This window comes from Mesoplodon bidens, assembly GCF_964165515.1.
Source record: "Mesoplodon bidens genome assembly, chromosome: 5".
Classification (NCBI taxonomy): domain Eukaryota; kingdom Metazoa; phylum Chordata; class Mammalia; order Artiodactyla; family Ziphiidae; genus Mesoplodon; species Mesoplodon bidens.
Window position 1 is genome coordinate 42,586,817 of NC_138161.1, and position 11,216 is coordinate 42,598,032.

Consider the following 11,216-nt stretch of genomic DNA (forward strand, 5'->3'; position numbering starts at 1 on the left):
TAATGTAGTCTATAATATATTTACACTTGTCATAAATGTTTTAATGTTTCTCGGCTTTCCTTTTACTATGAAAACTACATTTTGAAATGTAGAAGATACCTTTTGACTAAGAACTTTCAGGGTACAAATGTCAGCTTGCTCAAGAAAGCCATCCATTTTTAGAGAAGAAACAAATGGAGATGTAGGTTTGAGGGACATTTTGACTTTCATTCTAAAACCCTGAATGTCATGTTTTCCTCTTCATTTGTTTTTGGCCTGGTGGGTTTTTACCTTGCTCCTTTATGTGCTGTGTATTTCTCTGTCTTCTCATTTTGCTTAACTTACTGTGTTTGGGGTCTCCTTTTCTCAGGCTGCAGGTTCATAGTTCCTGTTGTTTTTGGTGTCTTTCCCCAGTGCGTAAGGTTGGTTCAGTGGGTTGTGTAGGTTTCCTGGTGGAGGGGACTGGTGCCTGTGTTCTGGTGGTTGAGACTGGAACTTGTCTTTCTGGTGGGCGGGACTGCATCCGGTGATGTGTTTTGAGGTGTCTGTGACCTTAGTATGATTTTAGGCAACCTCTCTGATAATGGGTGGGGCTGTGTTCCTGTCTTGCTAGTTGTTTGGCATAGGGTGTGCAGCACTGTAGCTTGCTAGTAGTTGAGTGGAGCTGGGTCTTAGTGTTGAGATGGAGATCTCTGGGAGAGCTTTCACTGTTTGATATTACATGGGGCTGGGAGGTTTCTGGTGGACAAATGTCCTGAACTCGGCTCTCCCACCTAAGCGGCTCAGGCCTGACACATAGCTGGAGCACCAGGACCCTGTCAGCCACACAGTCAGGTACGTGGGGAGTTTCTTGCCTTTTGGGAAGTCTGAGCTCTTCTACCAGCGTTCAGTAGGTGTTCTGTAGGAGTGTTCCACATGTACTTCTGATGTATTTGTGGGGAGGAAGGTGATCTCCACTTCTTACTCCGCCATTTTGAAACTATCCCCCCCTTATTCTTAAAAATTTCCCCTCATAATGAATCGCAATTCACAGGAAATTTCTACTCTAAAATTTTAAAAATCTACATTCTACCTGAAAAAGGAGTCATTTTTGCTGACCTCTCTCTCTGCCTTCCCAAAAACAATGTTTATGCCACTTTGCTGTTTATGCCACTTTGCTGTGCCAACTGATATAACTTCTATTTTGTTGGTAGGTTATACTATTGTTGTTTTGCATTTTTTGAAGAACAGAAAAACTAACAGGTGAGTTAGTTTATTTCATACCTACCACTCTTCAATTATTAAAAATTTTAAAGCATAAATGCATTGAAATACATTCAAATGCAGTCTGAAACTCTGTTGGGAAGTAAAGCTTTTAGAAGAAAATTTCCAATCCTGCTTTCTGGAAATTTTTAGCAATAAGTAATACCTTAATGTGTTTCCATCTGCAAGATTTTCACACACGTTTTATCAAGTACTAGAAAAACACTGAATGTTAATGTCCTCGATTTTTGTTGAATTGTTGTACTATATAACTCCTTTCGCATTAAATAGTTCACCCACTTAACTTTACCAGAAGTAGTGTTTTCACAATGCATGATAATGACAAAGACAGAATGAGAGGAAGAGAGAAAATTCCATCCGTTGCTGAGTCAAAAGAAAAAAAAAGAAAATCTCTTCTTTTTCTATGTGCCACCTTTTTCGTTTCAATAAAGAAAAATTAATACATTTGCAAAACATTTTTTGAAATGTACTTAAATTCTTCATTTCCAACTTAAATCAGAAATCTTATGTGTGAAAGTCTTCATGTGTGTCTATATGAGTATTATGGTAGAAAAGACACATATCATGTGAGATAACATATCCTTGACTCATTCTTAAAAACTTAAAATATGCTTATTGGGCTTCCCTGGTGGCGCAGTGGTTGAGAGTCCGCCTGCCGATGCAGGGGACACGGGTTCATGCCCCGGTCCGGGAAGATCCCACATGCCGTGGAGTGGCTAGGCCCGTGAGCCATGGCCGCTGAGCCTGCCTGTGCTCCGCATCGGGAGAGGCCACAACAGTGAGAGGCCCGTGTACCGCAAAAAAAAAAAAAAAAAAAAAAATGCTTATTGATGCCAGCAATTGAATAATTGTATTAACTAATACTCATAACATTTTGTGCCTGAATTTTTCTTTCAAAATTCTCTCTCATTAAAAAAAAAAATTCTGTCTCATTGTTTTCATTTTTTTCCTTTCTTTCATGTTTTGAATAGGAGTTCGGAGTTAGGTCATGTGATCACATTATTAAGTCTATCATTCAAAACCTTCATCAGGATATTGGAAATTAAAAATGACTTATGCATGGATATGATGCCAGAGACGAAAGCATAAGACAAGGGGGTGTTTCTAAATGTCTTCCAATAACAGAAAACACGGAAGTTATTTGGGATCTTAGAAGATGGTCAAGGAAAAAGTGAAACCTGAAACTAAGGAAACAAAAGTTCAGACAAGATAATCCCAGCATCAGAGAGAGCATTTGTCATTGTCAGAACTCCAAAGAGCAATAAAGCTTTAATCCATTTCATGGACCCCAGGCCTCATGGTCTAGTAATTCTTATGTCACCAAACCATCTTATGATCTGTATGAAATTACAGTGTGTCACCACTCTACATCTGCAATCTTAATGTTTCCGTCCTTTGACTGCATGACAAGAAAACTCTTGAACCAGAGCACTCCACTTCACAGGAATTGGATAGAACCAGATGTTCATAATTTCGGAGTTTTATAAGGGCTTTTTAGTTCCAGAATCCCTGTCTGACCTGCGTCCATTTTCAGAATTCTTCAGGAAAAATCTTTGTCTGTCTTTTAGTACTGTAAACATTTTTCAAAATACTAAGATTTCCAAAGCTACATATAGACTCACTTTCTTCCTCTTATTTCTTCAACTGTGTAACAGCTATGGACTCTAAAAAGTGACAATTTAAAATTATATTAACTGATTTCAAAACATAACTTCTTGATGGTTTCATCACCCCCCCAAAGAAGCATTATTGTCTAGAATTAATATTTACCAAAATTGATGTCATAATGGATTATGTGTGTGTGTGTTTTTTAAATTTTTTATTGTGAAGCATCAAAAGGGATTGTTGACTTTTTATTTGGCATGAACAAATTAAAGGGAGTTTAGAAATGTAATCAATGGAAAAATAAATTTCAAATTATACCCAACTCTTTAAAATTCTTTGTACCTATTTTTCTATCCTGGAAATTACAAACTTTTGCAAAACTCTCTGATAACCTTATGAATGGTCAAAGATATTTTATTTGGCATCAGTTTCCCTCCCACATACTGTTTAACACACTGTTCCATTAAAACAGAACTGGTATCTGAACAACTGCTCATGATAAGAGCTATGTGGTTTATATGTTTTGTCTAGTATTTTTCTGTAGAAAATTTTGTAATCTAAATGTGTTAGAGGGCTTCCCTGGTGGCGCAGTCGTTGAGAATCTGCCTGCCAATGCAGGGGACACGGGTTCGATCCCTGGTCTGGGAAGATCCCACATGCCGCGGAGCAACTAGGCCCAGGAGCCACAACTACTGAGCCTGCGCGTCTGGAGCCTGTGCTCCGCAACAAGAGAGGCCGCGATAGTGAGAGGCCCGCGCACCGCAATGAAGAGTGACCCCCGCTCGCTGCAACTACAGAAAGCCCTCGCACAGAAACGAAGACCCAACACAGCCATAAATACATAAATAAATAAAAATATAAAAAAGAAATGTTTAAATGTGTTAGAAATCAAAGCAGGTTCATCAGGAAGTCTCTATGCAAAAAAAGGAAATTGAACTCTTATAGTCATTTACCTGTGCTGCCCTTAGTAAATGGTTTTACATGCCAATTTGTGCTTTTATTTTTTTTTCTACTGCAGACAAATAGTAGTTATCACATCAAGTTGAGTTATAGTTTATTCATTTTCAAGGATCACAATAACTGTGCATTGCTAATAATTATTCCTACAAATTACATATATTTAAATAAAAACACAAAGAGCTCCTGCGGTGGGGGAGAGATACCCATCTGCACAAAATGCTCTGCTTTGGGAAAAGCAGTAGTGGTATTGTGACTAACTGAATTTGGAAAATATTATATGCTCTATACCTCCTATTGGTGAATCTCTATGCTTGTATCCTTATTAAAGTCTCTAGAAAGTGCAGCTCTGAAACATCTGTTTAACTGTGCTCATTCTACATCATTCAAATTTATTTGACCACAGAACACTTTTCACTAGATATCTGTTTTGCAGAATACATGCTGGGAAACTATACTGTACTGCACTGAATCATAGCACAACATTTTGTACCAACAGAGGCTAAAATGATTTTGTATTGTTTTGTGTTTTTTTAAGTTTAAAAATTTTGTGGCAAGGTGTATCAGGCACGGGGGCTTCCCTGGTGGAGCAGTGGTTGAGAGTCCGCCTGCCGATGCAGGGGCCACGGGTTCGTGCCCCGGTCCGGGAAGATCCCACATGCCGTGGAGTGGCTGGGCCCGTGAGCCATGGCCGCTGGGCCTGCGCGTCCGGAGCCTGTGCTCCACAACAGGAGAGACCACAACAGTGAGAGGCCCGCATACCGCAAAAAAAAAAAAAAATATATATATATATATATATATATATATATATATATATATATATATATATCAGGCACGCTGATTATCAAGAGACTTTTTATCTATTACTGTGTGCAAGTTGTGTCTCTTCAGAACTACTGATTCAGCAGAGTTTAATCAATGAGGATAGGATTAAATACTCATACTTCCCAGGATCCAGCTGGTACAGAATACAATTTTTATTTCATCAAACCTAAATTAATTTAGTATTGTGTGCCTTTTTTATGTCTGTTATATAGTACAAAATGAACTTCTCTGAGAATATGAATTATCTCAGATCTGGTTGCTATTATGAAACCCTTCATAGCTTCATACCAGGTAAGTGTGAGGCCACCTTGCAAACAGAAAACAAATATTCATTTTCATCTGATGAAAATGTATAATTATTAAACTTGAAAAATAACTCTCTTCCAATAGAGGGATACTCAGTTTTCTTTAGAGTGAATCACTTTATCCTGAAATAATGCCCAAAGACATTAAGAGCAGACCAACCCAAACAGAAGTGCTTGCAAAGGTACTGAGATATAAATCATCATGGGGCAAAACTGACCTGGTAGCAGTGTCAGGATGAAGTTTCTTTGACAGTTTAGAGTTTCTCATGCACTGCTATAAAATATGAGATGTGATACCCCTTATGTCAGTGAAATTTTGATTTGCTTACCTTTCTTTACATTGCTCCAGTATTGATCCAATGTCTCTTTGATGACTTAGTTAGTTTGATGTGGCGAAACATGTGAATGGTAAATGTTCTGATGTCCCAGGAGGTCCGAAGGAAGGGGAAAAAGGAGCAGTAGGGATCAATGCTGTTTGGACCAGGATTTACCTCAGTTTCACTTCCAGAATAGTAGAGAGAGAATTAGCAACATTCCTTCTGCAGCTGTCAGCAGGTCATGGTGCTTTCTTGCTCAATGATTAGACCTACAGCTGTAGCAGCCACCTGGCTCTCCTTGGGGAACTGGGTTGTATCTCAGGGTGTGAGACACAGAAGGAATGGAATCTGAAGGTTTCTGACCACTGTTTAAATACAGCCACTCAGTGCTGGTCCTTTGGTTGCCAACATATACTACTATGTTTAGCATCATGATTTTTGACAGAAAATGGAAATGTAAGCTATGACACATGAAATTGAAGGCAGTGACATATACCAGAATAGATTTGAAGGAAAAGCATCTTCATATATACAAATTCTCCCCTAAGACACTATCTTTATCTATTACTTTTAACCTAACCCTGACCTCTTTTTAAAATCCTGTTGCCACTAACTAAAGCAATGAGGTCACCTCAACTCTTCCTTAACAGCTTCCTGCTAACAGTTTAGATTCTTAAATAGTTCTGCATGTTTCTCTAGGCTGTTTCAGCCAGACCAACCAGTCACCCTGAGATTTGCAATATAGATGCCATATTAAGGCTCTTTATGGCTAGAAAAATGACACATGGTACTTATAAAGTTGAACTGAAATGTGTCTAATTTTGTCACAATGTTTGGCAAAATTACAACCGAACATCTTCAAAGAGATTTTAGTGATTACAAACCGTCTCCAACCAGGAGCATAGTCAGTGATAGAAGTAAAACTGCTTGAATGAAGGAAAGATGTGAGAATGTTAATTTATATCTACATTATCAGAGCTGGTTGTGAAAATGTTTTCATACAAGGCATTTTATCAAGAAAAACACATGGTATAAAGTGACGATCAGTGTTTGTTTTTCACTGAGGCTAATTCTAGCTCATTTTTAATGTGTATCTTCAGGCAACGAACGGGGTACAGCTGGCTGGTGACCTCTTGGAGAAATATACTGAGCAGGATTCTTCATTTGTCTAATGTAAGAGATAGTGTATTACATAGGACTAGGGAAAATTTATCATCATGACAGGAAAAGATAAAGCATCTAATAACTGAGTGATACCATATGTATAATCTTTCAAAAATATTTAGGACTTCTGCCCTATATAATAGCTATCTCAGTTTTATCTGCATCCACTCTTTTTGGTAACTTGTTGTTGAAATCAACAATATAAATTCAATGACTTTCTGAACTTCTGCTAGTGAAGACCTGATTGATGGTTCTAAGAGGGAATAGGTATGAACAGGCAGGAGCTGAACCTTTATTTTCAAGTAGCATCAAGCCAAGTCAGTCAAATCAGAACTCGCAGCTATACAGACAGGAAGCTGTTTGTGGATAACAGGATGCTTCCACATATCATTTTTATCTTATATCAGGAGATGTAGGTGATTCCAGTCATCCTTGAATAAAACTGTACAGAATGAAATATTTATCACTTTGTTTCAAAACGAATTAACCTTTCAAAAATATTTAAACTCTATCAAATATAAATTTTCCCTGATGCATGTGTAAGGGAAATAAGATTTCCCGGACATGAAAGTGTGAATAAATAAATAGAGCATTTTTTAAATGTCTTATAGGATACCACCTTGACTCATTCCTACCAGAAATAAATATTTCCTGGGTCTCTAATGCCACAACTTCAAGTCCAAGAAGCACTTGAAACAACTATTCAGACTTTGTCTTTAGGGAGCTTTAAGTGTCAGACTAGAGCTCTGAAACTCAAGTGACATTGTGATTATCTAGGGACTTACCTCTGAGTTAAGAGAAGTAAGTTCTCAACAGCAGAGTTTTGTTTTGCCAGAATAAAAGATGAAGAGTTAATACATAATATTTCCATGAGTGTTCTAGGTTGGATTGTTATTTGATTAAACTATTCAGGTTTAGAAATAAGTTTTCATAACCTCACAAGGTCTGATTGTTTATAAGGGGTTTTGTTTAGAGTCTGTAGTCACATACCAACAAAATTAATTTTTTCTTGTAGGAATATTGACTAAGTAAAATGATAGGGTTGGTTTATGTGTGGGTGAGCTTCCTCCTTTTAAGCTGCAGCTGTTACTAGTACAAAACTGCCTCAGAAACAGAAACATGGATGCCTACCCAAAACAGGGCTACATGCTGCCACTTGTGGATGTGCCCTAGAGGGGGTTATGAAAAAGGATTCTCAAGGCCCACAATTCTTATTTTAGTAAATTCTTTCATCTGTTATATTTTGCAGTTTAAATCAGAAGATGCTGTTGCTTGTCTAAGACAAAATGATGCCTTATGTTGAAGTGGAGAAATCCACACAGTGACAAGGATACAGTAAAAGCACACAGGCTTCCATTTAATAACTGAGGGATACCACACGTAGAATCCCGAAGGTTTACAAAACTGTGTGGGTGGAATCAGGCCTTTCCCTGGATGTGGAGACCTGTTTACAGATGTACTCCAGTAGAATGGGAAATATCGCTGGGCTTGATCAAACACCATTTGGGGGTCGCGGCTGTTACTATGGAGTGTGTGGCAGGCCCGGGGGTTTCCACCAAACTCGGGATCGGGCCTGGGCCTGGAAGCGAGGGCTTATTCCCGGAGCGACGGCCCCTACTCGCGCACGGCGCTCTACGAGAGGCTCGGCGTCCCCTCCACGGCCACGCAGGCGCAGATCAAGGCAGCTGACTACCGGCAGCGCTTCCTCTACCACCCGGACCGCAACTCGGGGAGCGCCGAGGCTGCCGAGCGCTTCACGCAGACCTCCCAGGCCTACGTGGTGCTGGGCAGTACCACCCAGCGTCGCAGGTAGGACCGCGGCCTGCTCAGCGACGAGAACCTGCGCGGCCCCGGGGTCCGGTCCTCCCAGACGCCCGCCGCCGACCCCGACTCGCCGCGCACCCAGCCGCCCGCCTCTGTGACCCAGGGCCGCGCTCAGGCCTCGTCGGGAGCCAACCGCACCACGCTCGACTTTGACGCCTCCTACCGGGCTCACGACGGCGAGCAGCTGGAGCGCGAGCGGCGCCTGAGCGCCCGGCGGGAGGCTCTTCGCCAGCAGCAGGAGGACCAGGCCAAGAAGGGCTTACACTGGGACGAGAGCCGAGAGATGGCTTTCGTCTTGGTTCTGCGCAGTCTTCATCATCCTGGGCTTTCGTTTTTAATCGGAGAGCGGAGGGAAGGAGAGCAGCCCCCCGCCCCCAAGAATTGGCCTTTCCTGTCACCTTGAACCCGTTGCCTTCCACCGTCTACCGTTGTCTACCACTGCTGGGATCCGAAGGAAATGCTCTCCCCTTCCCCTTCCCCACCCGGCCAGCTTAGCCATTGACCTGCACATCCCTACCGCTCTGGTCCAGGAAAGGAGGCTTTTCCATGCCCAAGAAAAAGGCCCCCAATGAGGAGACCCGAAAGCCCGAGAGGGAGGGGTTTCCTGGAGGCCCTGGGGTGCCTGCTTCCAGATGTTGTCAATTTCTGGAACACTTGCTGTGGCTTTCCTGTGGCTTTTCCTGTGGCTTTCCTCCTAGCAACACTCGTCTGTTCCTGCCCCACGTGTGTAGCGTGGGGCACCTCTGTAACCTTGAAACGTGCAATGTTACTCATTGTGACTGCCAAAAGAAAAATTCTGGGGTTATAAGACACTTGTCTTTCTGTGAGTTCCCCAAGCCACAGGTGAGACACAGCGTAGGGTAAGGATGTGATCTGTGGGGACGTGGCCATTCTTTGGTGGTCAGACCCCCACTCTGCCTTGTGTTGGCGGTGAGTGGGAGTGGGAAAGAAAGCAAGGTCATGAGCGTAAGGAATGAGCCTTCCTGTGCCCATGCTTATGTAATGTATGACCTCGGAGAAGGTACTCTGTGGGCGTGATGACAGAGGAGCAAATCGTTGGCTCTCTTTCGGTTTGTCACACTTGATTATCCATGTTCTAATAGGCTCAGTGATTGAAGTATGATGCCAGGGACTTCCCTGGCGGTCCAGTGGTTAAGACTCTGTGCTTCCACTGCAGGGGGCACAGGTTCCATCCCTGGTTGGAGAACGAGGATCCCACATGCTGCAGCAGTGAGAAAATAGATAGATAGATAGATAGATGATAGATAGATAGATAGATAGATAGATAGATAGATAGATATAGATATAGATATATAGATATAGATATAGTGCCAATAGAGTCAGGTTTGTCCTGGCACCTGGTCATCCCTTGACCAGCCAGACCCATTGCTAACTGTGCAGCTCCTTCCTTCCCAGAAATAGAACAACAAACTGGGAGTGTGAGTTGCCTGAGTGTGGCCCAGCCTCCTGTTTCTCTGGCAGTGCTTATTGCAGGCCCTACAAGCCAAGTCCTTGAAACATGGCTACTTGAGGCTGTGGGAATTGGGGGAGTTTGAGTAGACTGGACTTTTGAGTGACAGGAGGCACAAGATGGAAACACGCTTCCTTATTCAGAGCTGGCTGAGGGTTTTTCTGGGGTATCTTTCCCCTCTTTTCCTAATTGGTACAGTGGGTTATCACTTGGCTAGAGCTGTGGTAATCCAGTTCTCTTAACCATGAATCACTGCACGTGGAGTGTGGCTTAGCTGTGAGATGGCAGGTACTCAGTGTGCATGCACTGTTGAGTGTAAAGCTGTGGGGTAGGAAAACCTTTGCAGGAGCTCTTCTACAAGGGTAAGGACCTAAGTAGGTTCTAAACAAAGCCAGAGGTGCTTTGCAATATTATCACCCGTTCCTGCACTCAATCTTTTGTGTGTGATCCTTGGATAAATTGGGATAAACCCATAGCTAGTGCAACTTGGTCTTGGGAACGATTCTGTTTTCTCTAGCCTTGGAGGTTGGGGGCAAACTCTTAGTCATGGCTTTGCAGTAACCATATGATTCAGTAGTAGAGATTTAAGCCCACTCTGGTTCAGACATGCTGGGCTCACAGAACCTTGGTTTGGGGGGAAGGGCATATGTACTTTAAAAAAGAACATTTAATGTTATTATGTTTCATATTTGGAAAACAAGAGGGAAAGTCTGTTCTTTTCAAAACACAAACTACAGGAAGTGAAGCTTAGTAAAATGTACAGAGGTTGGTGATTCTTAACCAAGGAGTTGGGGCATAACAGAGTGTCCTTGGGGCAAGATTCTATCAAAGTTTCGATCAAATGGGGTTGGGGTTCTTTTGGGTTTTGCTTGTAAAAGCACTAGTGGTCTGTGATATCTGGGATCTTTCTCATGGGCTCTTTGACATAGATCTCTCAAGTTTGTTTTCTCTCAGTGAAGATCACAGCCAAGCACATTCCTTTGGGCCCCAGAACATGGAAATAGACCAAGAAGGTTTGCGGTGGTGGGGTCCAGACTCTGTGAAACTTCTGGAACATTCCATGCAACTCCAAACAGCATAGTCAATAAAATTTATTAACCATCCAAAAAAAAAAAAAAAACCACTTGGGAAAGGCTGACCAACTTGGATGGGCTTTTAATCTTCTTTTTAAAAATTATATTAGTATCAAGTTTGTTTTTCCTATTTCTTCATTGGATAGTTGATTTAATTATTACGTTGCCATTTTGCACTTCACTTGGACTGTATACCCTTTGTGAATAAATGTGCATTTTATTAAGTTTTAACATATTACAGGATTTATGTTGAGTTTTAGAAAATGTTATAGAAAAGTTGGCCAAGTAAAACAATTATCAGGTCATCATTGCAAAGCACAAGATGGTCATGCAAATAATGTCTCATAGGTGATGGTCAATGCACTTAGCTTCAATCCTCCCTAGACCACAAGCAGGTGTCTTCCTGTTTGAGAGGGGAGGGCATTGGACATCT

The 11,216-nt window shown here is 41.6% G+C and overlaps 1 pseudogene across 1 annotated transcript; it reads left to right on the forward strand.

Moving 5' to 3' along the window:
* The first annotated feature begins 7,931 nt into the window (after window positions 1-7,931).
* Window positions 7,932-8,577, forward strand: LOC308617549 (dnaJ homolog subfamily C member 30, mitochondrial-like; annotated as a pseudogene). The gene has a single exon. The product of its transcript is annotated as a dnaJ homolog subfamily C member 30, mitochondrial-like (transcript).
* The last annotated feature ends 2,639 nt before the right edge of the window (window positions 8,578-11,216 follow it).